Source organism: Coffea arabica, chromosome 11e (assembly GCF_036785885.1).
Source record: "Coffea arabica cultivar ET-39 chromosome 11e, Coffea Arabica ET-39 HiFi, whole genome shotgun sequence".
Classification (NCBI taxonomy): Eukaryota; Viridiplantae; Streptophyta; class Magnoliopsida; order Gentianales; family Rubiaceae; genus Coffea; species Coffea arabica.
The window spans coordinates 39472503-39498060 of NC_092331.1; the positions used below are offsets into that span (position 1 = coordinate 39472503).

The 25558-nt window shown below is 39.3% G+C and overlaps 20 non-coding genes across 20 annotated transcripts; all 20 read left to right on the forward strand.

The window, feature by feature from the left end:
- Window positions 1-1027: 1027 nt before the first annotated feature.
- Window positions 1028-1146, forward strand: LOC140024170 (5S ribosomal RNA). The gene has a single exon (XR_011828142.1). It is a non-coding gene; the product is annotated as a 5S ribosomal RNA (ribosomal RNA).
- Window positions 1147-2281: 1135 nt separating this feature from the next.
- Window positions 2282-2400, forward strand: LOC140030622 (5S ribosomal RNA). The gene has a single exon (XR_011834537.1). It is a non-coding gene; the product is annotated as a 5S ribosomal RNA (ribosomal RNA).
- A 1125-nt stretch (window positions 2401-3525) lies between these two features.
- Window positions 3526-3644, forward strand: LOC140024181 (5S ribosomal RNA). The gene has a single exon (XR_011828153.1). It is a non-coding gene; the product is annotated as a 5S ribosomal RNA (ribosomal RNA).
- A 1125-nt stretch (window positions 3645-4769) lies between these two features.
- Window positions 4770-4888, forward strand: LOC140030623 (5S ribosomal RNA). The gene has a single exon (XR_011834538.1). It is a non-coding gene; the product is annotated as a 5S ribosomal RNA (ribosomal RNA).
- A 1125-nt stretch (window positions 4889-6013) lies between these two features.
- Window positions 6014-6132, forward strand: LOC140024192 (5S ribosomal RNA). Its single transcript, XR_011828164.1, has one exon. It is a non-coding gene; the product is annotated as a 5S ribosomal RNA (ribosomal RNA).
- Window positions 6133-7267: 1135 nt separating this feature from the next.
- On the forward strand, window positions 7268-7386 carry LOC140030624 (5S ribosomal RNA). The gene has a single exon (XR_011834539.1). It is a non-coding gene; the product is annotated as a 5S ribosomal RNA (ribosomal RNA).
- A 1125-nt stretch (window positions 7387-8511) lies between these two features.
- LOC140024203 (5S ribosomal RNA) lies at window positions 8512-8630 on the forward strand. Its single transcript, XR_011828175.1, has one exon. It is a non-coding gene; the product is annotated as a 5S ribosomal RNA (ribosomal RNA).
- Window positions 8631-9765: 1135 nt separating this feature from the next.
- Window positions 9766-9884, forward strand: LOC140030260 (5S ribosomal RNA). The gene has a single exon (XR_011834175.1). It is a non-coding gene; the product is annotated as a 5S ribosomal RNA (ribosomal RNA).
- A 1124-nt stretch (window positions 9885-11008) lies between these two features.
- Window positions 11009-11127, forward strand: LOC140024214 (5S ribosomal RNA). The gene has a single exon (XR_011828187.1). It is a non-coding gene; the product is annotated as a 5S ribosomal RNA (ribosomal RNA).
- A 1135-nt stretch (window positions 11128-12262) lies between these two features.
- LOC140030261 (5S ribosomal RNA) lies at window positions 12263-12381 on the forward strand. The gene has a single exon (XR_011834176.1). It is a non-coding gene; the product is annotated as a 5S ribosomal RNA (ribosomal RNA).
- A 1124-nt stretch (window positions 12382-13505) lies between these two features.
- On the forward strand, window positions 13506-13624 carry LOC140029861 (5S ribosomal RNA). The gene has a single exon (XR_011833776.1). It is a non-coding gene; the product is annotated as a 5S ribosomal RNA (ribosomal RNA).
- A 1126-nt stretch (window positions 13625-14750) lies between these two features.
- LOC140029862 (5S ribosomal RNA) lies at window positions 14751-14869 on the forward strand. The gene has a single exon (XR_011833777.1). It is a non-coding gene; the product is annotated as a 5S ribosomal RNA (ribosomal RNA).
- A 1126-nt stretch (window positions 14870-15995) lies between these two features.
- Window positions 15996-16114, forward strand: LOC140024226 (5S ribosomal RNA). Its single transcript, XR_011828199.1, has one exon. It is a non-coding gene; the product is annotated as a 5S ribosomal RNA (ribosomal RNA).
- Window positions 16115-17249: 1135 nt separating this feature from the next.
- On the forward strand, window positions 17250-17368 carry LOC140029863 (5S ribosomal RNA). Its single transcript, XR_011833778.1, has one exon. It is a non-coding gene; the product is annotated as a 5S ribosomal RNA (ribosomal RNA).
- Window positions 17369-18494: 1126 nt separating this feature from the next.
- On the forward strand, window positions 18495-18613 carry LOC140029864 (5S ribosomal RNA). Its single transcript, XR_011833779.1, has one exon. It is a non-coding gene; the product is annotated as a 5S ribosomal RNA (ribosomal RNA).
- Window positions 18614-19748: 1135 nt separating this feature from the next.
- LOC140030262 (5S ribosomal RNA) lies at window positions 19749-19867 on the forward strand. The gene has a single exon (XR_011834177.1). It is a non-coding gene; the product is annotated as a 5S ribosomal RNA (ribosomal RNA).
- A 1135-nt stretch (window positions 19868-21002) lies between these two features.
- Window positions 21003-21121, forward strand: LOC140024237 (5S ribosomal RNA). Its single transcript, XR_011828210.1, has one exon. It is a non-coding gene; the product is annotated as a 5S ribosomal RNA (ribosomal RNA).
- Window positions 21122-22256: 1135 nt separating this feature from the next.
- On the forward strand, window positions 22257-22375 carry LOC140024248 (5S ribosomal RNA). The gene has a single exon (XR_011828221.1). It is a non-coding gene; the product is annotated as a 5S ribosomal RNA (ribosomal RNA).
- A 1135-nt stretch (window positions 22376-23510) lies between these two features.
- On the forward strand, window positions 23511-23629 carry LOC140030263 (5S ribosomal RNA). Its single transcript, XR_011834178.1, has one exon. It is a non-coding gene; the product is annotated as a 5S ribosomal RNA (ribosomal RNA).
- A 1125-nt stretch (window positions 23630-24754) lies between these two features.
- LOC140024259 (5S ribosomal RNA) lies at window positions 24755-24873 on the forward strand. Its single transcript, XR_011828232.1, has one exon. It is a non-coding gene; the product is annotated as a 5S ribosomal RNA (ribosomal RNA).
- Window positions 24874-25558: the final 685 nt, after the last annotated feature.

Genomic DNA, 25558 nt, shown 5'->3' on the forward strand with positions numbered 1-25558 from the left:
GAGGATCTGAAGGCGCGAGACAAATCAGGAACGGTACGGCTCGATCAAAGCCCGGATCGTCGCTCAAATTTGTCGGCGCAAATGTATCACCGCAACTAGGGGTGGCAATTTTCGACACGACCTGAAAACACGACACGAACCTAACACGAAATTAATGGGTTTGGGTTGAGGTTTCGGGAATTCGGGTCAGAATCGGGTTGGACCCGATGAACCCGAAAAGAAAACCGGTCGATTTCGGGTCAACCCGTGGTGACCTGATATGACCCGATATGACCCGTTTACGAATTAAAAATAATTTAATAAACATAAAAATAATTTTATCTAACTAAACTAAGTTATTCTTTTTTTCAAAGGCATTAATTACTTAATCCTAAACGAATTTATTTAATTTGTGTGAAGTTGAAATTATTATACTTGGACAAATAATATATTATATTATTTTTCACTTTTGTATTGTTTTAATTTATTTTATATTTTGCTTGGGATAAAACACTTTTACGGTGTTTAATTTATTTTAGATTTGATTTGGAATCATTTATTTAAATTTTTATTACTTGATTATGTAATTAGTTTTGTGAGAAATTGATTTTATTAGAAATTACAGTGATAAATTAATAAATTAAAATTAAGTTTCGGGTCATTTCGGGTCGACCCGCCGCCCCGTAAACCTGAAATTTTCGGTTTCGGGTCAGCATACCTGACCCGTCACGGGTTGGCGGGTCGGGGTTCGGGTCAACAGATTTTCTGGCGGGTCTGTTGACCCGAACCCGACCCGCCAACCTGATTTGGACCCGAATTGCCACCCCTAACTGCAAGCGTGAAGGATTGATTTCATGATAATTTAGAGTTGCGGGATGAGGGAAAAAAACAGGGTGCAAATCAATAACAAAAAAAAATATAAAGTAAATAAATAAAAGGATAAGAGGAAAATGCTTGAATTGACGCTTAAAATGAATTTCGGTCTAGAAAAGCCACACTGCTTCGCAGGACGGGGTAGTTTAAAAGAATAAAGCGAAAGGAACATGGCGGGTGCGATCATACCAGCACTAATGCACCGGATCCCATCAGAACTCCGAAGTTAAGCGTGCTTGGGCGAGAGTAGTACTAGGATGGGTGACCCCCTGGGAAGTCCTCGTGTTGCACCCCTCTCTTTTTTGTTTCGAAATCCAAATTTCCTATTCGTTCTTTATCCTGTAGTAATTTAGCTCCGTCGGAACGATTGCTTAATATTTTGCTTCTTGTCGAAGCGTGAAGGAGGATCTGAAGGCGCGAGACAAATCAGGAACGGTACGGCTCGATCAAAGCCCGGATCGTCGCTCAAATTTGTCGGCGCAAATGTATCACCGCAACTAGGGGTGGCAATTTTCGACACGACCTGAAAACACGACACGAACCTAACACGAAATTAATGGGTTTGGGTTGAGGTTTCGGGAATTCGGGTCAGAATCGGGTTGGACCCGATGAACCCGAAAAGAAAACCGGTCGATTTCGGGTCAACCCGTGGTGACCTGATATGACCCGATATGACCCGTTTACGAATTAAAAATAATTTAATAAACATAAAAATAATTTTATCTAACTAAACTAAGTTATTCTTTTTTTCAAAGGCATTAATTACTTAATCCTAAACGAATTTATTTAATTTGTGTGAAGTTGAAATTATTATACTTGGACAAATAATATATTATATTATTTTTCACTTTTGTATTGTTTTAATTTATTTTATATTTTGCTTGGGATAAAACACTTTTACGGTGTTTAATTTATTTTAGATTTGATTTGGAATCATTTATTTAAATTTTTATTACTTGATTATGTAATTAGTTTTGTGAGAAATTGATTTTATTAGAAATTACAGTGATAAATTAATAAATTAAAATTAAGTTTCGGGTCATTTCGGGTCGACCCGCCGCCCCGTAAACCTGAAATTTTCGGGTTCGGGTCAGCATACCTGACCCGTCACGGGTTGGCGGGTCGGGGTTCGGGTCAACAGATTTTCTGGCGGGTCTGTTGACCCGAACCCGACCCGCCAACCTGATTTGGACCCGAATTGCCACCCCTAACTGCAAGCGTGAAGGATTGATTTCATGATAATTTAGAGTTGCGGGATGAGGGAAAAAAACAGGGTGCAAATCAATAACAAAAAAAAATATAAAGTAAATAAATAAAAGGATAAGAGGAAAATGCTTGAATTGACGCTTAAAATGAATTTCGGTCTAGAAAAGCCACACTGCTTCGCAGGACGGGGTAGTTTAAAAGAATAAAGCGAAAGGAACATGGCGGGTGCGATCATACCAGCACTAATGCACCGGATCCCATCAGAACTCCGAAGTTAAGCGTGCTTGGGCGAGAGTAGTACTAGGATGGGTGACCCCCTGGGAAGTCCTCGTGTTGCACCTCTCTCTTTTTTGTTTCGAAATCCAAATTTCCTATTCGTTCTTTATCTTGTAGTAATTTAGCTCCGTCGGAACGATTGCTTAATATTTTGCTTCTTGTCGAAGCGTGAAGGAGGATCTGAAGGCGCGAGACAAATCAGGAACGGTACGGCTCGATCAAAGCCCGGATCGTCGCTCAAATTTGTCGGCGCAAATGTATCACCGCAACTAGGGGTGGCAATTTTCGACACGACCTGAAAACACGACACGAACCTAACACGAAATTAATGGGTTTGGGTTGAGGTTTCGGGAATTCGGGTCAGAATCGGGTTGGACCCGATGAACCCGAAAAGAAAACCGGTCGATTTCGGGTCAACCCGTGGTGACCTGATATGACCCGTTTACGAATTAAAAATAATTTAATAAACATAAAAATAATTTTATCTAACTAAACTAAGTTATTCTTTTTTTCAAAGGCATTAATTACTTAATCCTAAACGAATTTATTTAATTTGTGTGAAGTTGAAATTATTATACTTGGACAAATAATATATTATATTATTTTTCACTTTTGTATTGTTTTAATTTATTTTATATTTTGCTTGGGATAAAACACTTTTACGGTGTTTAATTTATTTTAGATTTGATTTGGAATCATTTATTTAAATTTTTATTACTTGATTATGTAATTAGTTTTGTGAGAAATTGATTTTATCAGAAATTACAGTGATAAATTAATAAATTAAAATTAAGTTTCGGGTCATTTCGGGTCGACCCGCCGCCCCGTAAACCTGAAATTTTCGGGTTCGGGTCAGCATACCTGACCCGTCACGGGTTGGCGGGTCGGGGTTCGGGTCAACAGATTTTCTGGCGGGTCTGTTGACCCGAACCCGACCCGCCAACCTGATTTGGACCCGAATTGCCACCCCTAACTGCAAGCGTGAAGGATTGATTTCATGATAATTTAGAGTTGCGGGATGAGGGAAAAAAACAGGGTGCAAATCAATAACAAAAAAAAATATAAAGTAAATAAATAAAAGGATAAGAGGAAAATGCTTGAATTGACGCTTAAAATGAATTTCGGTCTAGAAAAGCCACACTGCTTCGCAGGACGGGGTAGTTTAAAAGAATAAAGCGAAAGGAACATGGCGGGTGCGATCATACCAGCACTAATGCACCGGATCCCATCAGAACTCCGAAGTTAAGCGTGCTTGGGCGAGAGTAGTACTAGGATGGGTGACCCCCTGGGAAGTCCTCGTGTTGCACCCCTCTCTTTTTTGTTTCGAAATCCAAATTTCCTATTCGTTCTTTATCCTGTAGTAATTTAGCTCCGTCGGAACGATTGCTTAATATTTTGCTTCTTGTCGAAGCGTGAAGGAGGATCTGAAGGCGCGAGACAAATCAGGAACGGTACGGCTCGATCAAAGCCCGGATCGTCGCTCAAATTTGTCGGCGCAAATGTATCACCGCAACTAGGGGTGGCAATTTTCGACACGACCTGAAAACACGACACGAACCTAACACGAAATTAATGGGTTTGGGTTGAGGTTTCGGGAATTCGGGTCAGAATCGGGTTGGACCCGATGAACCCGAAAAGAAAACCGGTCGATTTCGGGTCAACCCGTGGTGACCCGATATGACCCGTTTACGAATTAAAAATAATTTAATAAACATAAAAATAATTTTATCTAACTAAACTAAGTTATTCTTTTTTTCAAAGGCATTAATTACTTAATCCTAAACGAATTTATTTAATTTGTGTGAAGTTGAAATTATTATACTTGGACAAATAATATATTATATTATTTTTCACTTTTGTATTGTTTTAATTTATTTTATATTTTGCTTGGGATAAAACACTTTTACGGTGTTTAATTTATTTTAGATTTGATTTGGAATCATTTATTTAAATTTTTATTACTTGATTATGTAATTAGTTTTGTGAGAAATTGATTTTATTAGAAATTACAGTGATAAATTAATAAATTAAAATTAAGTTTCGGGTCATTTCGGGTCGACCCGCCGCCCCGTAAACCTGAAATTTTCGGGTTCGGGTCAGCATACCTGACCCGTCACGGGTTGGCGGGTCGGGGTTCGGGTCAACAGATTTTCTGGCGGGTCTGTTGACCCGAACCCGACCCGCCAACCTGATTTGGACCCGAATTGCCACCCCTAACTGCAAGCGTGAAGGATTGATTTCATGATAATTTAGAGTTGCGGGATGAGGGAAAAAAACAGGGTGCAAATCAATAACAAAAAAAAATATAAAGTAAATAAATAAAAGGATAAGAGGAAAATGCTTGAATTGACGCTTAAAATGAATTTCGGTCTAGAAAAGCCACACTGCTTCGCAGGACGGGGTAGTTTAAAAGAATAAAGCGAAAGGAACATGGCGGGTGCGATCATACCAGCACTAATGCACCGGATCCCATCAGAACTCCGAAGTTAAGCGTGCTTGGGCGAGAGTAGTACTAGGATGGGTGACCCCCTGGGAAGTCCTCGTGTTGCACCTCTCTCTTTTTTGTTTCGAAATCCAAATTTCCTATTCGTTCTTTATCCTGTAGTAATTTAGCTCCGTCGGAACGATTGCTTAATATTTTGCTTCTTGTCGAAGCGTGAAGGAGGATCTGAAGGCGCGAGACAAATCAGGAACGGTACGGCTCGATCAAAGCCCGGATCGTCGCTCAAATTTGTCGGCGCAAATGTATCACCGCAACTAGGGGTGGCAATTTTCGACACGACCTGAAAACACGACACGAACCTAACACGAAATTAATGGGTTTGGGTTGAGGTTTCGGGAATTCGGGTCAGAATCGGGTTGGACCCGATGAACCCGAAAAGAAAACCGGTCGATTTCGGGTCAACCCGTGGTGACCTGATATGACCCGTTTACGAATTAAAAATAATTTAATAAACATAAAAATAATTTTATCTAACTAAACTAAGTTATTCTTTTTTTCAAAGGCATTAATTACTTAATCCTAAACGAATTTATTTAATTTGTGTGAAGTTGAAATTATTATACTTGGACAAATAATATATTATATTATTTTTCACTTTTGTATTGTTTTAATTTATTTTATATTTTGCTTGGGATAAAACACTTTTACGGTGTTTAATTTATTTTAGATTTGATTTGGAATCATTTATTTAAATTTTTATTACTTGATTATGTAATTAGTTTTGTGAGAAATTGATTTTATCAGAAATTACAGTGATAAATTAATAAATTAAAATTAAGTTTCGGGTCATTTCGGGTCGACCCGCCGCCCCGTAAACCTGAAATTTTCGGGTTCGGGTCAGCATACCTGACCCGTCACGGGTTGGCGGGTCGGGGTTCGGGTCAACAGATTTTCTGGCGGGTCTGTTGACCCGAACCCGACCCGCCAACCTGATTTGGACCCGAATTGCCACCCCTAACTGCAAGCGTGAAGGATTGATTTCATGATAATTTAGAGTTGCGGGATGAGGGAAAAAAACAGGGTGCAAATCAATAACAAAAAAAAATATAAAGTAAATAAATAAAAGGATAAGAGGAAAATGCTTGAATTGACGCTTAAAATGAATTTCGGTCTAGAAAAGCCACACTGCTTCGCAGGACGGGGTAGTTTAAAAGAATAAAGCGAAAGGAACATGGCGGGTGCGATCATACCAGCACTAATGCACCGGATCCCATCAGAACTCCGAAGTTAAGCGTGCTTGGGCGAGAGTAGTACTAGGATGGGTGACCCCCTGGGAAGTCCTCGTGTTGCACCCCTCTCTTTTTTGTTTCGAAATCCAAATTTCCTATTCGTTCTTTATCCTGTAGTAATTTAGCTCCGTCGGAACGATTGCTTAATATTTTGCTTCTTGTCGAAGCGTGAAGGAGGATCTGAAGGCGCGAGACAAATCAGGAACGGTACGGCTCGATCAAAGCCCGGATCGTCGCTCAAATTTGTCGGCGCAAATGTATCACCGCAACTAGGGGTGGCAATTTTCGACACGACCTGAAAACACGACACGAACCTAACACGAAATTAATGGGTTTGGGTTGAGGTTTCGGGAATTCGGGTCAGAATCGGGTTGGACCCGATGAACCCGAAAAGAAAACCGGTCGATTTCGGGTCAACCCGTGGTGACCTGATATGACCCGATATGACCCGTTTACGAATTAAAAATAATTTAATAAACATAAAAATAATTTTATCTAACTAAACTAAGTTATTCTTTTTTTCAAAGGCATTAATTACTTAATCCTAAACGAATTTATTTAATTTGTGTGAAGTTGAAATTATTATACTTGGACAAATAATATATTATATTATTTTTCACTTTTGTATTGTTTTAATTTATTTTATATTTTGCTTGGGATAAAACACTTTTACGGTGTTTAATTTATTTTAGATTTGATTTGGAATCATTTATTTAAATTTTTATTACTTGATTATGTAATTAGTTTTGTGAGAAATTGATTTTATTAGAAATTACAGTGATAAATTAATAAATTAAAATTAAGTTTCGGGTCATTTCGGGTCGACCCGCCGCCCCGTAAACCTGAAATTTTCGGGTTCGGGTCAGCATACCTGACCCGTCACGGGTTGGCGGGTCGGGGTTCGGGTCAACAGATTTTCTGGCGGGTCTGTTGACCCGAACCCGACCCGCCAACCTGATTTGGACCCGAATTGCCACCCCTAACTGCAAGCGTGAAGGATTGATTTCATGATAATTTAGAGTTGCGGGATGAGGGAAAAAAACAGGGTGCAAATCAATAACAAAAAAAAATATAAAGTAAATAAATAAAAGGATAAGAGGAAAATGCTTGAATTGACGCTTAAAATGAATTTCGGTCTAGAAAAGCCACACTGCTTCGCAGGACGGGGTAGTTTAAAAGAATAAAGCGAAAGGAACATGGCGGGTGCGATCATACCAGCACTAATGCACCGGATCCCATCAGAACTCCGAAGTTAAGCGTGCTTGGGCGAGAGTAGTACTAGGATGGGTGACCCCCTGGGAAGTCCTCGTGTTGCACCTCTCTCTTTTTTGTTTCGAAATCCAAATTTCCTATTCGTTCTTTATCCTGTAGTAATTTAGCTCCGTCGGAACGATTGCTTAATATTTTGCTTCTTGTCGAAGCGTGAAGGAGGATCTGAAGGCGCGAGACAAATCAGGAACGGTACGGCTCGATCAAAGCCCGGATCGTCGCTCAAATTTGTCGGCGCAAATGTATCACCGCAACTAGGGGTGGCAATTTTCGACACGACCTGAAAACACGACACGAACCTAACACGAAATTAATGGGTTTGGGTTGAGGTTTCGGGAATTCGGGTCAGAATCGGGTTGGACCCGATGAACCCGAAAAGAAAACCGGTCGATTTCGGGTCAACCCGTGGTGACCTGATATGACCCGTTTACGAATTAAAAATAATTTAATAAACATAAAAATAATTTTATCTAACTAAACTAAGTTATTCTTTTTTTCAAAGGCATTAATTACTTAATCCTAAACGAATTTATTTAATTTGTGTGAAGTTGAAATTATTATACTTGGACAAATAATATATTATATTATTTTTCACTTTTGTATTGTTTTAATTTATTTTATATTTTGCTTGGGATAAAACACTTTTACGGTGTTTAATTTATTTTAGATTTGATTTGGAATCATTTATTTAAATTTTTATTACTTGATTATGTAATTAGTTTTGTGAGAAATTGATTTTATCAGAAATTACAGTGATAAATTAATAAATTAAAATTAAGTTTCGGGTCATTTCGGGTCGACCCGCCGCCCCGTAAACCTGAAATTTTCGGGTTCGGGTCAGCATACCTGACCCGTCACGGGTTGGCGGGTCGGGGTTCGGGTCAACAGATTTTCTGGCGGGTCTGTTGACCCGAACCCGACCCGCCAACCTGATTTGGACCCGAATTGCCACCCCTAACTGCAAGCGTGAAGGATTGATTTCATGATAATTTAGAGTTGCGGGATGAGGGAAAAAAACAGGGTGCAAATCAATAACAAAAAAAAATATAAAGTAAATAAATAAAAGGATAAGAGGAAAATGCTTGAATTGACGCTTAAAATGAATTTCGGTCTAGAAAAGCCACACTGCTTCGCAGGACGGGGTAGTTTAAAAGAATAAAGCGAAAGGAACATGGCGGGTGCGATCATACCAGCACTAATGCACCGGATCCCATCAGAACTCCGAAGTTAAGCGTGCTTGGGCGAGAGTAGTACTAGGATGGGTGACCCCCTGGGAAGTCCTCGTGTTGCACCCCTCTCTTTTTTGTTTCGAAATCCAAATTTCCTATTCGTTCTTTATCCTGTAGTAATTTAGCTCCGTCGGAACGATTGCTTAATATTTTGCTTCTTGTCGAAGCGTGAAGGAGGATCTGAAGGCGCGAGACAAATCAGGAACGGTACGGCTCGATCAAAGCCCGGATCGTCGCTCAAATTTGTCGGCGCAAATGTATCACCGCAACTAGGGGTGGCAATTTTCGACACGACCTGAAAACACGACACGAACCTAACACGAAATTAATGGGTTTGGGTTGAGGTTTCGGGAATTCGGGTCAGAATCGGGTTGGACCCGATGAACCCGAAAAGAAAACCGGTCGATTTCGGGTCAACCCGTGGTGACCTGATATGACCCGATATGACCCGTTTACGAATTAAAAATAATTTAATAAACATAAAAATAATTTTATCTAACTAAACTAAGTTATTCTTTTTTTCAAAGGCATTAATTACTTAATCCTAAACGAATTTATTTAATTTGTGTGAAGTTGAAATTATTATACTTGGACAAATAATATATTATATTATTTTTCACTTTTGTATTGTTTTAATTTATTTTATATTTTGCTTGGGATAAAACACTTTTACGGTGTTTAATTTATTTTAGATTTGATTTGGAATCATTTATTTAAATTTTTATTACTTGATTATGTAATTAGTTTTGTGAGAAATTGATTTTATTAGAAATTACAGTGATAAATTAATAAATTAAAATTAAGTTTCGGGTCATTTCGGGTCGACCCGCCGCCCCGTAAACCTGAAATTTTCGGGTTCGGGTCAGCATACCTGACCCGTCACGGGTTGGCGGGTCGGGGTTCGGGTCAACAGATTTTCTGGCGGGTCTGTTGACCCGAACCCGACCCGCCAACCTGATTTGGACCCGAATTGCCACCCCTAACTGCAAGCGTGAAGGATTGATTTCATGATAATTTAGAGTTGCGGGATGAGGGAAAAAAACAGGGTGCAAATCAATAACAAAAAAAAATATAAAGTAAATAAATAAAAGGATAAGAGGAAAATGCTTGAATTGACGCTTAAAATGAATTTCGGTCTAGAAAAGCCACACTGCTTCGCAGGACGGGGTAGTTTAAAAGAATAAAGCGAAAGGAACATGGCGGGTGCGATCATACCAGCATTAATGCACCGGATCCCATCAGAACTCCGAAGTTAAGCGTGCTTGGGCGAGAGTAGTACTAGGATGGGTGACCCCCTGGGAAGTCCTCGTGTTGCACCCCTTTCTTTTTTGTTTCGAAATCCAAATTTCCTATTCGTTCTTTATCCTGTAGTAATTTAGCTCCGTCGGAACGATTGCTTAATATTTTGCTTCTTGTCGAAGCGTGAAGGAGGATCTGAAGGCGCGAGACAAATCAGGAACGGTACGGCTCGATCAAAGCCCGGATCGTCGCTCAAATTTGTCGGCGCAAATGTATCACCGCAACTAGGGGTGGCAATTTTCGACACGACCTGAAAACACGACACGAACCTAACACGAAATTAATGGGTTTGGGTTGAGGTTTCGGGAATTCGGGTTGGACCCGATGAACCCGAAAAGAAAACCGGTCGATTTCGGGTCAACCCGTGGTGACCTGATATGACCCGATATGACCCGTTTACGAATTAAAAATAATTTAATAAACATAAAAATAATTTTATCTAACTAAACTAAGTTATTCTTTTTTTCAAAGGCATTAATTACTTAATCCTAAACGAATTTATTTAATTTGTGTGAAGTTGAAATTATTATACTTGGACAAATAATATATTATATTATTTTTCACTTTTGTATTGTTTTAATTTATTTTATATTTTGCTTGGGATAAAACACTTTTACGGTGTTTAATTTATTTTAGATTTGATTTGGAATCATTTATTTAAATTTTTATTACTTGATTATGTAATTAGTTTTGTGAGAAATTGATTTTATCAGAAATTACAGTGATAAATTAATAAATTAAAATTAAGTTTCGGGTCATTTCGGGTCGACCCGCCGCCCCGTAAACCTGAAATTTTCGGGTTCGGGTCAGCATACCTGACCCGTCACGGGTTGGCGGGTCGGGGTTCGGGTCAACAGATTTTCTGGCGGGTCTGTTGACCCGAACCCGACCCGCCAACCTGATTTGGACCCGAATTGCCACCCCTAACTGCAAGCGTGAAGGATTGATTTCATGATAATTTAGAGTTGCGGGATGAGGGAAAAAAACAGGGTGCAAATCAATAACAAAAAAAAATATAAAGTAAATAAATAAAAGGATAAGAGGAAAATGCTTGAATTGACGCTTAAAATGAATTTCGGTCTAGAAAAGCCACACTGCTTCGCAGGACGGGGTAGTTTAAAAGAATAAAGCGAAAGGAACATGGCGGGTGCGATCATACCAGCACTAATGCACCGGATCCCATCAGAACTCCGAAGTTAAGCGTGCTTGGGCGAGAGTAGTACTAGGATGGGTGACCCCCTGGGAAGTCCTCGTGTTGCACCCCTCTCTTTTTTGTTTCGAAATCCAAATTTCCTATTCGTTCTTTATCCTGTAGTAATTTAGCTCCGTCGGAACGATTGCTTAATATTTTGCTTCTTGTCGAAGCGTGAAGGAGGATCTGAAGGCGCGAGACAAATCAGGAACGGTACGGCTCGATCAAAGCCCGGATCGTCGCTCAAATTTGTCGGCGCAAATGTATCACCGCAACTAGGGGTGGCAATTTTCGACACGACCTGAAAACACGACACGAACCTAACACGAAATTAATGGGTTTGGGTTGAGGTTTCGGGAATTCGGGTCAGAATCGGGTTGGACCCGATGAACCCGAAAAGAAAACCGGTCGATTTCGGGTCAACCCGTGGTGACCTGATATGACCCGATATGACCCGTTTACGAATTAAAAATAATTTAATAAACATAAAAATAATTTTATCTAACTAAACTAAGTTATTCTTTTTTTCAAAGGCATTAATTACTTAATCCTAAACGAATTTATTTAATTTGTGTGAAGTTGAAATTATTATACTTGGACAAATAATATATTATATTATTTTTCACTTTTGTATTGTTTTAATTTATTTTATATTTTGCTTGGGATAAAACACTTTTACGGTGTTTAATTTATTTTAGATTTGATTTGGAATCATTTATTTAAATTTTTATTACTTGATTATGTAATTAGTTTTGTGAGAAATTGATTTTATTAGAAATTACAGTGATAAATTAATAAATTAAAATTAAGTTTCGGGTCATTTCGGGTCGACCCGCCGCCCCGTAAACCTGAAATTTTCGGGTTCGGGTCAGCATACCTGACCCGTCACGGGTTGGCGGGTCGGGGTTCGGGTCAACAGATTTTCTGGCGGGTCTGTTGACCCGAACCCGACCCGCCAACCTGATTTGGACCCGAATTGCCACCCCTAACTGCAAGCGTGAAGGATTGATTTCATGATAATTTAGAGTTGCGGGATGAGGGAAAAAAACAGGGTGCAAATCAATAACAAAAAAAAATATAAAGTAAATAAATAAAAGGATAAGAGGAAAATGCTTGAATTGACGCTTAAAATGAATTTCGGTCTAGAAAAGCCACACTGCTTCGCAGGACGGGGTAGTTTAAAAGAATAAAGCGAAAGGAACATGGCGGGTGCGATCATACCAGCATTAATGCACCGGATCCCATCAGAACTCCGAAGTTAAGCGTGCTTGGGCGAGAGTAGTACTAGGATGGGTGACCCCCTGGGAAGTCCTCGTGTTGCACCCCTTTCTTTTTTGTTTCGAAATCCAAATTTCCTATTCGTTCTTTATCCTGTAGTAATTTAGCTCCGTCGGAACGATTGCTTAATATTTTGCTTCTTGTCGAAGCGTGAAGGAGGATCTGAAGGCGCGAGACAAATCAGGAACGGTACGGCTCGATCAAAGCCCGGATCGTCGCTCAAATTTGTCGGCGCAAATGTATCACCGCAACTAGGGGTGGCAATTTTCGACACGACCTGAAAACACGACACGAACCTAACACGAAATTAATGGGTTTGGGTTGAGGTTTCGGGAATTCGGGTTGGACCCGATGAACCCGAAAAGAAAACCGGTCGATTTCGGGTCAACCCGTGGTGACCTGATATGACCCGATATGACCCGTTTACGAATTAAAAATAATTTAATAAACATAAAAATAATTTTATCTAACTAAACTAAGTTATTCTTTTTTTCAAAGGCATTAATTACTTAATCCTAAACGAATTTATTTAATTTGTGTGAAGTTGAAATTATTATACTTGGACAAATAATATATTATATTATTTTTCACTTTTGTATTGTTTTAATTTATTTTATATTTTGCTTGGGATAAAACACTTTTACGGTGTTTAATTTATTTTAGATTTGATTTGGAATCATTTATTTAAATTTTTATTACTTGATTATGTAATTAGTTTTGTGAGAAATTGATTTTATCAGAAATTACAGTGATAAATTAATAAATTAAAATTAAGTTTCGGGTCATTTCGGGTCGACCCGCCGCCCCGTAAACCTGAAATTTTCGGGTTCGGGTCAGCATACCTGACCCGTCACGGGTTGGCGGGTCGGGGTTCGGGTCAACAGATTTTCTGGCGGGTCTGTTGACCCGAACCCGACCCGCCAACCTGATTTGGACCCGAATTGCCACCCCTAACTGCAAGCGTGAAGGATTGATTTCATGATAATTTAGAGTTGCGGGATGAGGGAAAAAAACAGGGTGCAAATCAATAACAAAAAAAAATATAAAGTAAATAAATAAAAGGATAAGAGGAAAATGCTTGAATTGACGCTTAAAATGAATTTCGGTCTAGAAAAGCCACACTGCTTCGCAGGACGGGGTAGTTTAAAAGAATAAAGCGAAAGGAACATGGCGGGTGCGATCATACCAGCACTAATGCACCGGATCCCATCAGAACTCCGAAGTTAAGCGTGCTTGGGCGAGAGTAGTACTAGGATGGGTGACCCCTTGGGAAGTCCTCGTGTTGCACCCCTCTCTTTTTTGTTTCGAAATCCAAATTTCCTATTCGTTCTTTATCCTGTAGTAATTTAGCTCCGTCGGAACGATTGCTTAATATTTTGCTTCTTGTCGAAGCGTGAAGGAGGATCTGAAGGCGCGAGACAAATCAGGAACGGTACGGCTCGATCAAAGCCCGGATCGTCGCTCAAATTTGTCGGCGCAAATGTATCACCGCAACTAGGGGTGGCAATTTTCGACACGACCTGAAAACACGACACGAACCTAACACGAAATTAATGGGTTTGGGTTGAGGTTTCGGGAATTCGGGTCAGAATCGGGTTGGACCCGATGAACCCGAAAAGAAAACCGGTCGATTTCGGGTCAACCCGTGGTGACCTGATATGACCCGTTTACGAATTAAAAATAATTTAATAAACATAAAAATAATTTTATCTAACTAAACTAAGTTATTCTTTTTTTCAAAGGCATTAATTACTTAATCCTAAACGAATTTATTTAATTTGTGTGAAGTTGAAATTATTATACTTGGACAAATAATATATTATATTATTTTTCACTTTTGTATTGTTTTAATTTATTTTATATTTTGCTTGGGATAAAACACTTTTACGGTGTTTAATTTATTTTAGATTTGATTTGGAATCATTTATTTAAATTTTTATTACTTGATTATGTAATTAGTTTTGTGAGAAATTGATTTTATCAGAAATTACAGTGATAAATTAATAAATTAAAATTAAGTTTCGGGTCATTTCGGGTCGACCCCGCCGCCCCGTAAACCTGAAATTTTCGGGTTCGGGTCAGCATACCTGACCCGTCACGGGTTGGCGGGTCGGGGTTCGGGTCAACAGATTTTCTGGCGGGTCTGTTGACCCGAACCCGACCCGCCAACCTGATTTGGACCCGAATTGCCACCCCTAACTGCAAGCGTGAAGGATTGATTTCATGATAATTTAGAGTTGCGGGATGAGGGAAAAAAACAGGGTGCAAATCAATAACAAAAAAAAATATAAAGTAAATAAATAAAAGGATAAGAGGAAAATGCTTGAATTGACGCTTAAAATGAATTTCGGTCTAGAAAAGCCACACTGCTTCGCAGGACGGGGTAGTTTAAAAGAATAAAGCGAAAGGAACATGGCGGGTGCGATCATACCAGCACTAATGCACCGGATCCCATCAGAACTCCGAAGTTAAGCGTGCTTGGGCGAGAGTAGTACTAGGATGGGTGACCCCTTGGGAAGTCCTCGTGTTGCACCCCTCTCTTTTTTGTTTCGAAATCCAAATTTCCTATTCGTTCTTTATCCTGTAGTAATTTAGCTCCGTCGGAACGATTGCTTAATATTTTGCTTCTTGTCGAAGCGTGAAGGAGGATCTGAAGGCGCGAGACAAATCAGGAACGGTACGGCTCGATCAAAGCCCGGATCGTCGCTCAAATTTGTCGGCGCAAATGTATCACCGCAACTAGGGGTGGCAATTTTCGACACGACCTGAAAACACGACACGAACCTAACACGAAATTAATGGGTTTGGGTTGAGGTTTCGGGAATTCGGGTCAGAATCGGGTTGGACCCGATGAACCCGAAAAGAAAACCGGTCGATTTCGGGTCAACCCGTGGTGACCTGATATGACCCGTTTACGAATTAAAAATAATTTAATAAACATAAAAATAATTTTATCTAACTAAACTAAGTTATTCTTTTTTTCAAAGGCATTAATTACTTAATCCTAAACGAATTTATTTAATTTGTGTGAAGTTGAAATTATTATACTTGGACAAATAATATATTATATTATTTTTCACTTTTGTATTGTTTTAATTTATTTTATATTTTGCTTGGGATAAAACACTTTTACGGTGTTTAATTTATTTTAGATTTGATTTGGAATCATTTATTTAAATTTTTATTACTTGATTATGTAATTAGTTTTGTGAGAAATTGATTTTATCAGAAATTACAGTGATAAATTAATAAATTAAAATTAAGTTTCGGGTCATTTCGGGTCGACCCCGCCGCCCCGTAAACCTGAAATTTTCGGGTTCGGGTCAGCATACCTGACCCGTCACGGGTTGGCGGGTCGGGGTTCGGGTCAACAGATTTTCTGGCGGGTCTGTTGACCCGAACCCGACCCGCCAACCTGATTTGGACCCGAATTGCCACCCCTAACTGCAAGCGTGAAGGATTGATTTCATGATAATTTAGAGTTGCGGGATGAGGGAAAAAAACAGGGTGCAAATCAATAACAAAAAAAAATATAAAGTAAATAAATAAAAGGATAAGAGGAAAATGCTTGAATTGACGCTTAAAATGAATTTCGGTCTAGAAAAGCCACACTGCTTCGCAGGACGGGGTAGTTTAAAAGAATAAAGCGAAAGGAACATGGCGGGTGCGATCATACCAGCACTAATGCACCGGATCCCATCAGAACTCCGAAGTTAAGCGTGCTTGGGCGAGAGTAGTACTAGGATGGGTGACCCCCTGGGAAGTCCTCGTGTTGCACCCCTCTCTTTTTTGTTTCGAAATCCAAATTTCCTATTCGTTCTTTATCCTGTAGTAATTTAGCTCCGTCGGAACGATTGCTTAATATTTTGCTTCTTGTCGAAGCGTGAAGGAGGATCTGAAGGCGCGAGACAAATCAGGAACGGTACGGCTCGATCAAAGCCCGGATCGTCGCTCAAATTTGTCGGCGCAAATGTATCACCGCAACTAGGGGTGGCAATTTTCGACACGACCTGAAAACACGACACGAACCTAACACGAAATTAATGGGTTTGGGTTGAGGTTTCGGGAATTCGGGTCAGAATCGGGTTGGACCCGATGAACCCGAAAAGAAAACCGGTCGATTTCGGGTCAACCCGTGGTGACCTGATATGACCCGATATGACCCGTTTACGAATTAAAAATAATTTAATAAACATAAAAATAATTTTATCTAACTAAACTAAGTTATTCTTTTTTTCAAAGGCATTAATTACTTAATCCTAAACGAATTTATTTAATTTGTGTGAAGTTGAAATTATTATACTTGGACAAATAATATATTATATTATTTTTCACTTTTGTATTGTTTTAATTTATTTTATATTTTGCTTGGGATAAAACACTTTTACGGTGTTTAATTTATTTTAGATTTGATTTGGAATCATTTATTTAAATTTTTATTACTTGATTATGTAATTAGTTTTGTGAGAAATTGATTTTATCAGAAATTACAGTGATAAATTAATAAATTAAAATTAAGTTTCGGGTCATTTCGGGTCGACCCGCCGCCCCGTAAACCTGAAATTTTCGGGTTCGGGTCAGCATACCTGACCCGTCACGGGTTGGCGGGTCGGGGTTCGGGTCAACAGATTTTCTGGCGGGTCTGTTGACCCGAACCCGACCCGCCAACCTGATTTGGACCCGAATTGCCACCCCTAACTGCAAGCGTGAAGGATTGATTTCATGATAATTTAGAGTTGCGGGATGAGGGAAAAAAACAGGGTGCAAATCAATAACAAAAAAAAATATAAAGTAAATAAATAAAAGGATAAGAGGAAAATGCTTGAATTGACGCTTAAAATGAATTTCGGTCTAGAAAAGCCACACTGCTTCGCAGGACGGGGTAGTTTAAAAGAATAAAGCGAAAGGAACATGGCGGGTGCGATCATACCAGCACTAATGCACCGGATCCCATCAGAACTCCGAAGTTAAGCGTGCTTGGGCGAGAGTAGTACTAGGATGGGTGACCCCTTGGGAAGTCCTCGTGTTGCACCCCTCTCTTTTTTGTTTCGAAATCCAAATTTCCTATTCGTTCTTTATCCTGTAGTAATTTAGCTCCGTCGGAACGATTGCTTAATATTTTGCTTCTTGTCGAAGCGTGAAGGAGGATCTGAAGGCGCGAGACAAATCAGGAACGGTACGGCTCGATCAAAGCCCGGATCGTCGCTCAAATTTGTCGGCGCAAATGTATCACCGCAACTAGGGGTGGCAATTTTCGACACGACCTGAAAACACGACACGAACCTAACACGAAATTAATAGGTTTGGGTTGAGGTTTCGGGAATTCGGGTCAGAATCGGGTTGGACCCGATGAACCCGAAAAGAAAACCGGTCGATTTCGGGTCAACCCGTGGTGACCTGATATGACCCGTTTACGAATTAAAAATAATTTAATAAACATAAAAATAATTTTATCTAACTAAACTAAGTTATTCTTTTTTTCAAAGGCATTAATTACTTAATCCTAAACGAATTTATTTAATTTGTGTGAAGTTGAAATTATTATACTTGGACAAATAATATATTATATTATTTTTCACTTTTGTATTGTTTTAATTTATTTTATATTTTGCTTGGGATAAAACACTTTTACGGTGTTTAATTTATTTTAGATTTGATTTGGAATCATTTATTTAAATTTTTATTACTTGATTATGTAATTAGTTTTGTGAGAAATTGATTTTATCAGAAATTACAGTGATAAATTAATAAATTAAAATTAAGTTTCGGGTCATTTCGGGTCAACCCCGCCGCCCCGTAAACCTGAAATTTTCGGGTTCGGGTCAGCATACCTGACCCGTCACGGGTTGGCGGGTCGGGGTTCGGGTCAACAGATTTTCTGGCGGGTCTGTTGACCCGAACCCGACCCGCCAACCTGATTTGGACCCGAATTGCCACCCCTAACTGCAAGCGTGAAGGATTGATTTCATGATAATTTAGAGTTGCGGGATGAGGGAAAAAAACAGGGTGCAAATCAATAACAAAAAAAAATATAAAGTAAATAAATAAAAGGATAAGAGGAAAATGCTTGAATTGACGCTTAAAATGAATTTCGGTCTAGAAAAGCCACACTGCTTCGCAGGACGGGGTAGTTTAAAAGAATAAAGCGAAAGGAACATGGCGGGTGCGATCATACCAGCACTAATGCACCGGATCCCATCAGAACTCCGAAGTTAAGCGTGCTTGGGCGAGAGTAGTACTAGGATGGGTGACCCCTTGGGAAGTCCTCGTGTTGCACCCCTCTCTTTTTTGTTTCGAAATCCAAATTTCCTATTCGTTCTTTATCCTGTAGTAATTTAGCTCCGTCGGAACGATTGCTTAATATTTTGCTTCTTGTCGAAGCGTGAAGGAGGATCTGAAGGCGCGAGACAAATCAGGAACGGTACGGCTCGATCAAAGCCCGGATCGTCGCTCAAATTTGTCGGCGCAAATGTATCACCGCAACTAGGGGTGGCAATTTTCGACACGACCTGAAAACACGACACGAACCTAACACGAAATTAATGGGTTTGGGTTGAGGTTTCGGGAATTCGGGTCAGAATCGGGTTGGACCCGATGAACCCGAAAAGAAAACCGGTCGATTTCGGGTCAACCCGTGGTGACCTGATATGACCCGATATGACCCGTTTACGAATTAAAAATAATTTAATAAACATAAAAATAATTTTATCTAACTAAACTAAGTTATTCTTTTTTTCAAAGGCATTAATTACTTAATCCTAAACGAATTTATTTAATTTGTGTGAAGTTGAAATTATTATACTTGGACAAATAATATATTATATTATTTTTCACTTTTGTATTGTTTTAATTTATTTTATATTTTGCTTGGGATAAAACACTTTTACGGTGTTTAATTTATTTTAGATTTGATTTGGAATCATTTATTTAAATTTTTATTACTTGATTATGTAATTAGTTTTGTGAGAAATTGATTTTATTAGAAATTACAGTGATAAATTAATAAATTAAAATTAAGTTTCGGGTCATTTCGGGTCGACCCGCCGCCCCGTAAACCTGAAATTTTCGGGTTCGGGTCAGCATACCTGACCCGTCACGGGTTGGCGGGTCGGGGTTCGGGTCAACAGATTTTCTGGCGGGTCTGTTGACCCGAACCCGACCCGCCAACCTGATTTGGACCCGAATTGCCACCCCTAACTGCAAGCGTGAAGGATTGATTTCATGATAATTTAGAGTTGCGGGATGAGGGAAAAAAACAGGGTGCAAATCAATAACAAAAAAAAATATAAAGTAAATAAATAAAAGGATAAGAGGAAAATGCTTGAATTGACGCTTAAAATGAATTTCGGTCTAGAAAAGCCACACTGCTTCGCAGGACGGGGTAGTTTAAAAGAATAAAGCGAAAGGAACATGGCGGGTGCGATCATACCAGCATTAATGCACCGGATCCCATCAGAACTCCGAAGTTAAGCGTGCTTGGGCGAGAGTAGTACTAGGATGGGTGACCCCCTGGGAAGTCCTCGTGTTGCACCCCTTTCTTTTTTGTTTCGAAATCCAAATTTCCTATTCGTTCTTTATCCTGTAGTAATTTAGCTCCGTCGGAACGATTGCTTAATATTTTGCTTCTTGTCGAAGCGTGAAGGAGGATCTGAAGGCGCGAGACAAATCAGGAACGGTACGGCTCGATCAAAGCCCGGATCGTCGCTCAAATTTGTCGGCGCAAATGTATCACCGCAACTAGGGGTGGCAATTTTCGACACGACCTGAAAACACGACACGAACCTAACACGAAATTAATGGGTTTGGGTTGAGGTTTCGGGAATTCGGGTCAGAATCGGGTTGGACCCGATGAACCCGAAAAGAAAACCGGTCGATTTCGGGTCAACCCGTGGTGACCTGATATGACCCGATATGACCCGTTTACGAATTAAAAATAATTTAATAAACATAAAAATAATTTTATCTAACTAAACTAAGTTATTCTTTTTTTCAAAGGCATTAATTACTTAATCCTAAACGAATTTATTTAATTTGTGTGAAGTTGAAATTATTATACTTGGACAAATAATATATTATATTATTTTTCACTTTTGTATTGTTTTAATTTATTTTATATTTTGCTTGGGATAAAACACTTTTACGGTGTTTAATTTATTTTAGATTTGATTTGGAATCATTTATTTAAATTTTTATTACTTGATTATGTAATTAGTTTTGTGAGAAATTGATTTTATCAGAAATTACAGTGATAAATTAATAAATTAAAATTAAGTTTCGGGTCATTTCGGGTCGACCCGCCGCCCCGTAAACCTGAAATTTTCGGGTTCGGGTCAGCATACCTGACCCGTCACGGGTTGGCGGGTCGGGGTTCGGGTCAACAGATTTTCTGGCGGGTCTGTTGACCCGAACCCGACCCGCCAACCTGATTTGGACCCGAATTGCCACCCCTAACTGCAAGCGTGAAGGATTGATTTCATGATAATTTAGAGTTGCGGGATGAGGGAAAAAAACAGGGTGCAAATCAATAACAAAAAAAAATATAAAGTAAATAAATAAAAGGATAAGAGGAAAATGCTTGAATTGACGCTTAAAATGAATTTCGGTCTAGAAAAGCCACACTGCTTCGCAGGACGGGGTAATTTAAAAGAATAAAGCGAAAGGAACATGGCGGGTGCGATCATACCAGCACTAATGCACCGGATCCCATCAGAACTCCGAAGTTAAGCGTGCTTGGGCGAGAGTAGTACTAGGATGGGTGACCCCCTGGGAAGTCCTCGTGTTGCACCCCTCTCTTTTTTGTTTCGAAATCCAAATTTCCTATTCGTTCTTTATCCTGTAGTAATTTAGCTCCGTCGGAACGATTGCTTAATATTTTGCTTCTTGTCGAAGCGTGAAGGAGGATCTGAAGGCGCGAGACAAATCAGGAACGGTACGGCTCGATCAAAGCCCGGATCGTCGCTCAAATTTGTCGGCGCAAATGTATCACCGCAACTAGGGGTGGCAATTTTCGACACGACCTGAAAACACGACACGAACCTAACACGAAATTAATGGGTTTGGGTTGAGGTTTCGGGAATTCGGGTCAGAATCGGGTTGGACCCGATGAACCCGAAAAGAAAACCGGTCGATTTCGGGTCAACCCGTGGTGACCTGATATGACCCGATATGACCCGTTTACGAATTAAAAATAATTTAATAAACATAAAAATAATTTTATCTAACTAAACTAAGTTATTCTTTTTTTCAAAGGCATTAATTACTTAATCCTAAACGAATTTATTTAATTTGTGTGAAGTTGAAATTATTATACTTGGACAAATAATATATTATATTATTTTTCACTTTTGTATTGTTTTAATTTATTTTATATTTTGCTTGGGATAAAACACTTTTACGGTGTTTAATTTATTTTAGATTTGATTTGGAATCATTTATTTAAATTTTTATTACTTGATTATGTAATTAGTTTTGTGAGAAATTGATTTTATTAGAAATTACAGTGATAAATTAATAAATTAAAATTAAGTTTCGGGTCATTTCGGGTCGACCCGCCGCCCCGTAAACCTGAAATTTTCGGGTTCGGGTCAGCATACCTGACCCGTCACGGGTTGGCGGGTCGGGGTTCGGGTCAACAGATTTTCTGGCGGGTCTGTTGACCCGAACCCGACCCGCCAACCTGATTTGGACCCGAATTGCCACCCCTAACTGCAAGCGTGAAGGATTGATTTCATGATAATTTAGAGTTGCGGGATGAGGGAAAAAAACAGGGTGCAAATCAATAACAAAAAAAAATATAAAGTAAATAAATAAAAGGATAAGAGGAAAATGCTTGAATTGACGCTTAAAATGAATTTCGGTCTAGAAAAGCCACACTGCTTCGCAGGACGGGGTAGTTTAAAAGAATAAAGCGAAAGGAACATGGCGGGTGCGATCATACCAGCACTAATGCACCGGATCCCATCAGAACTCCGAAGTTAAGCGTGCTTGGGCGAGAGTAGTACTAGGATGGGTGACCCCCTGGGAAGTCCTCGTGTTGCACCCCTCTCTTTTTTGTTTCGAAATCCAAATTTCCTATTCGTTCTTTATCCTGTAGTAATTTAGCTCCGTCGGAACGATTGCTTAATATTTTGCTTCTTGTCGAAGCGTGAAGGAGGATCTGAAGGCGCGAGACAAATCAGGAACGGTACGGCTCGATCAAAGCCCGGATCGTCGCTCAAATTTGTCGGCGCAAATGTATCACCGCAACTAGGGGTGGCAATTTTCGACACGACCTGAAAACACGACACGAACCTAACACGAAATTAATGGGTTTGGGTTGAGGTTTCGGGAATTCGGGTCAGAATCGGGTTGGACCCGATGAACCCGAAAAGAAAACCGGTCGATTTCGGGTCAACCCGTGGTGACCTGATATGACCCGATATGACCCGTTTACGAATTAAAAATAATTTAATAAACATAAAAATAATTTTATCTAACTAAACTAAGTTATTCTTTTTTTCAAAGGCATTAATTACTTAATCCTAAACGAATTTATTTAATTTGTGTGAAGTTGAAATTATTATACTTGGACAAATAATATATTATATTATTTTTCACTTTTGTATTGTTTTAATTTATTTTATATTTTGCTTGGGATAAAACACTTTTACGGTGTTTAATTTATTTTAGATTTGATTTGGAATCATTTATTTAAATTTTTATTACTTGATTATGTAATTAGTTTTGTGAGAAATTGATTTTATTAGAAATTACAGTGATAAATTAATAAATTAAAATTAAGTTTCGGGTCATTTCGGGTCGACCCGCCGCCCCGTAAACCTGAAATTTTCGGGTTCGGGTCAGCATACCTGACCCGTCACGGGTTGGCGGGTCGGGGTTCGGGTCAACAGATTTTCTGGCGGGTCTGTTGACCCGAACCCGACCCGCCAACCTGATTTGGACCCGAATTGCCACCCCTAACTGCAAGCGTGAAGGATTGATTTCATGATAATTTAGAGTTGCGGGATGAGGGAAAAAAACAGGGTGCAAATCAATAACAAAAAAAAATATAAAGTAAATAAATAAAAGGATAAGAGGAAAATGCTTGAATTGACGCTTAAAATGAATTTCGGTCTAGAAAAGCCACACTGCTTCGCAGGACGGGGTAGTTTAAAAGAATAAAGCGAAAGGAACATGGCGGGTGCGATCATACCAGCATTAATGCACCGGATCCCATCAGAACTCCGAAGTTAAGCGTGCTTGGGCGAGAGTAGTACTAGGATGGGTGACCCCCTGGGAAGTCCTCGTGTTGCACCCCTTTCTTTTTTGTTTCGAAATCCAAATTTCCTATTCGTTCTTTATCCTGTAGTAATTTAGCTCCGTCGGAACGATTGCTTAATATTTTGCTTCTTGTCGAAGCGTGAAGGAGGATCTGAAGGCGCGAGACAAATCAGGAACGGTACGGCTCGATCAAAGCCCGGATCGTCGCTCAAATTTGTCGGCGCAAATGTATCACCGCAACTAGGGGTGGCAATTTTCGACACGACCTGAAAACACGACACGAACCTAACACGAAATTAATGGGTTTGGGTTGAGGTTTCGGGAATTCGGGTCAGAATCGGGTTGGACCCGATGAACCCGAAAAGAAAACCGGTCGATTTCGGGTCAACCCGTGGTGACCTGATATGACCCGTTTACGAATTAAAAATAATTTAATAAACATAAAAATAATTTTATCTAACTAAACTAAGTTATTCTTTTTTTCAAAGGCATTAATTACTTAATCCTAAACGAATTTATTTAATTTGTGTGAAGTTGAAATTATTATACTTGGACAAATAATATATTATATTATTTTTCACTTTTGTATTGTTTTAATTTATTTTATATTTTGCTTGGGATAAAACACTTTTACGGTGTTTAATTTATTTTAGATTTGATTTGGAATCATTTATTTAAATTTTTATTACTTGATTATGTAATTAGTTTTGTGAGAAATTGATTTTATCAGAAATTACAGTGATAAATTAATAAATTAAAATTAAGTTTCGGGTCATTTCGGGTCGACCCGCCGCCCCGTAAACCTGAAATTTTCGGGTTCGGGTCAGCATACCTGACCCGTCACGGGTTGGCGGGTCGGGGTTCGGGTCAACAGATTTTCTGGCGGGTCTGTTGACCCGAACCCGACCCGCCAACCTGATTTGGACCCGAATTGCCACCCCTAACTGCAAGCGTGAAGGATTGATTTCATGATAATTTAGAGTTGCGGGATGAGGGAAAAAAACAGGGTGCAAATCAATAACAAAAAAAAATATAAAGTAAATAAATAAAAGGATAAGAGGAAAATGCTTGAATTGACGCTTAAAATGAATTTCGGTCTAGAAAAGCCACACTGCTTCGCAGGACGGGGTAATTTAAAAGAATAAAGCGAAAGGAACATGGCGGGTGCGATCATACCAGCACTAATGCACCGGATCCCATCAGAACTCCGAAGTTAAGCGTGCTTGGGCGAGAGTAGTACTAGGATGGGTGACCCCCTGGGAAGTCCTCGTGTTGCACCCCTCTCTTTTTTGTTTCGAAATCCAAATTTCCTATTCGTTCTTTATCCTGTAGTAATTTAGCTCCGTCGGAACGATTGCTTAATATTTTGCTTCTTGTCGAAGCGTGAAGGAGGATCTGAAGGCGCGAGACAAATCAGGAACGGTACGGCTCGATCAAAGCCCGGATCGTCGCTCAAATTTGTCGGCGCAAATGTATCACCGCAACTAGGGGTGGCAATTTTCGACACGACCTGAAAACACGACACGAACCTAACACGAAATTAATGGGTTTGGGTTGAGGTTTCGGGAATTCGGGTCAGAATCGGGTTGGACCCGATGAACCCGAAAAGAAAACCGGTCGATTTCGGGTCAACCCGTGGTGACCTGATATGACCCGATATGACCCGTTTACGAATTAAAAATAATTTAATAAACATAAAAATAATTTTATCTAACTAAACTAAGTTATTCTTTTTTTCAAAGGCATTAATTACTTAATCCTAAACGAATTTATTTAATTTGTGTGAAGTTGAAATTATTATACTTGGACAAATAATATATTATATTATTTTTCACTTTTGTATTGTTTTAATTTATTTTATATTTTGCTTGGGATAAAACACTTTTACGGTGTTTAATTTATTTTAGATTTGATTTGGAATCATTTATTTAAATTTTTATTACTTGATTATGTAATTAGTTTTGTG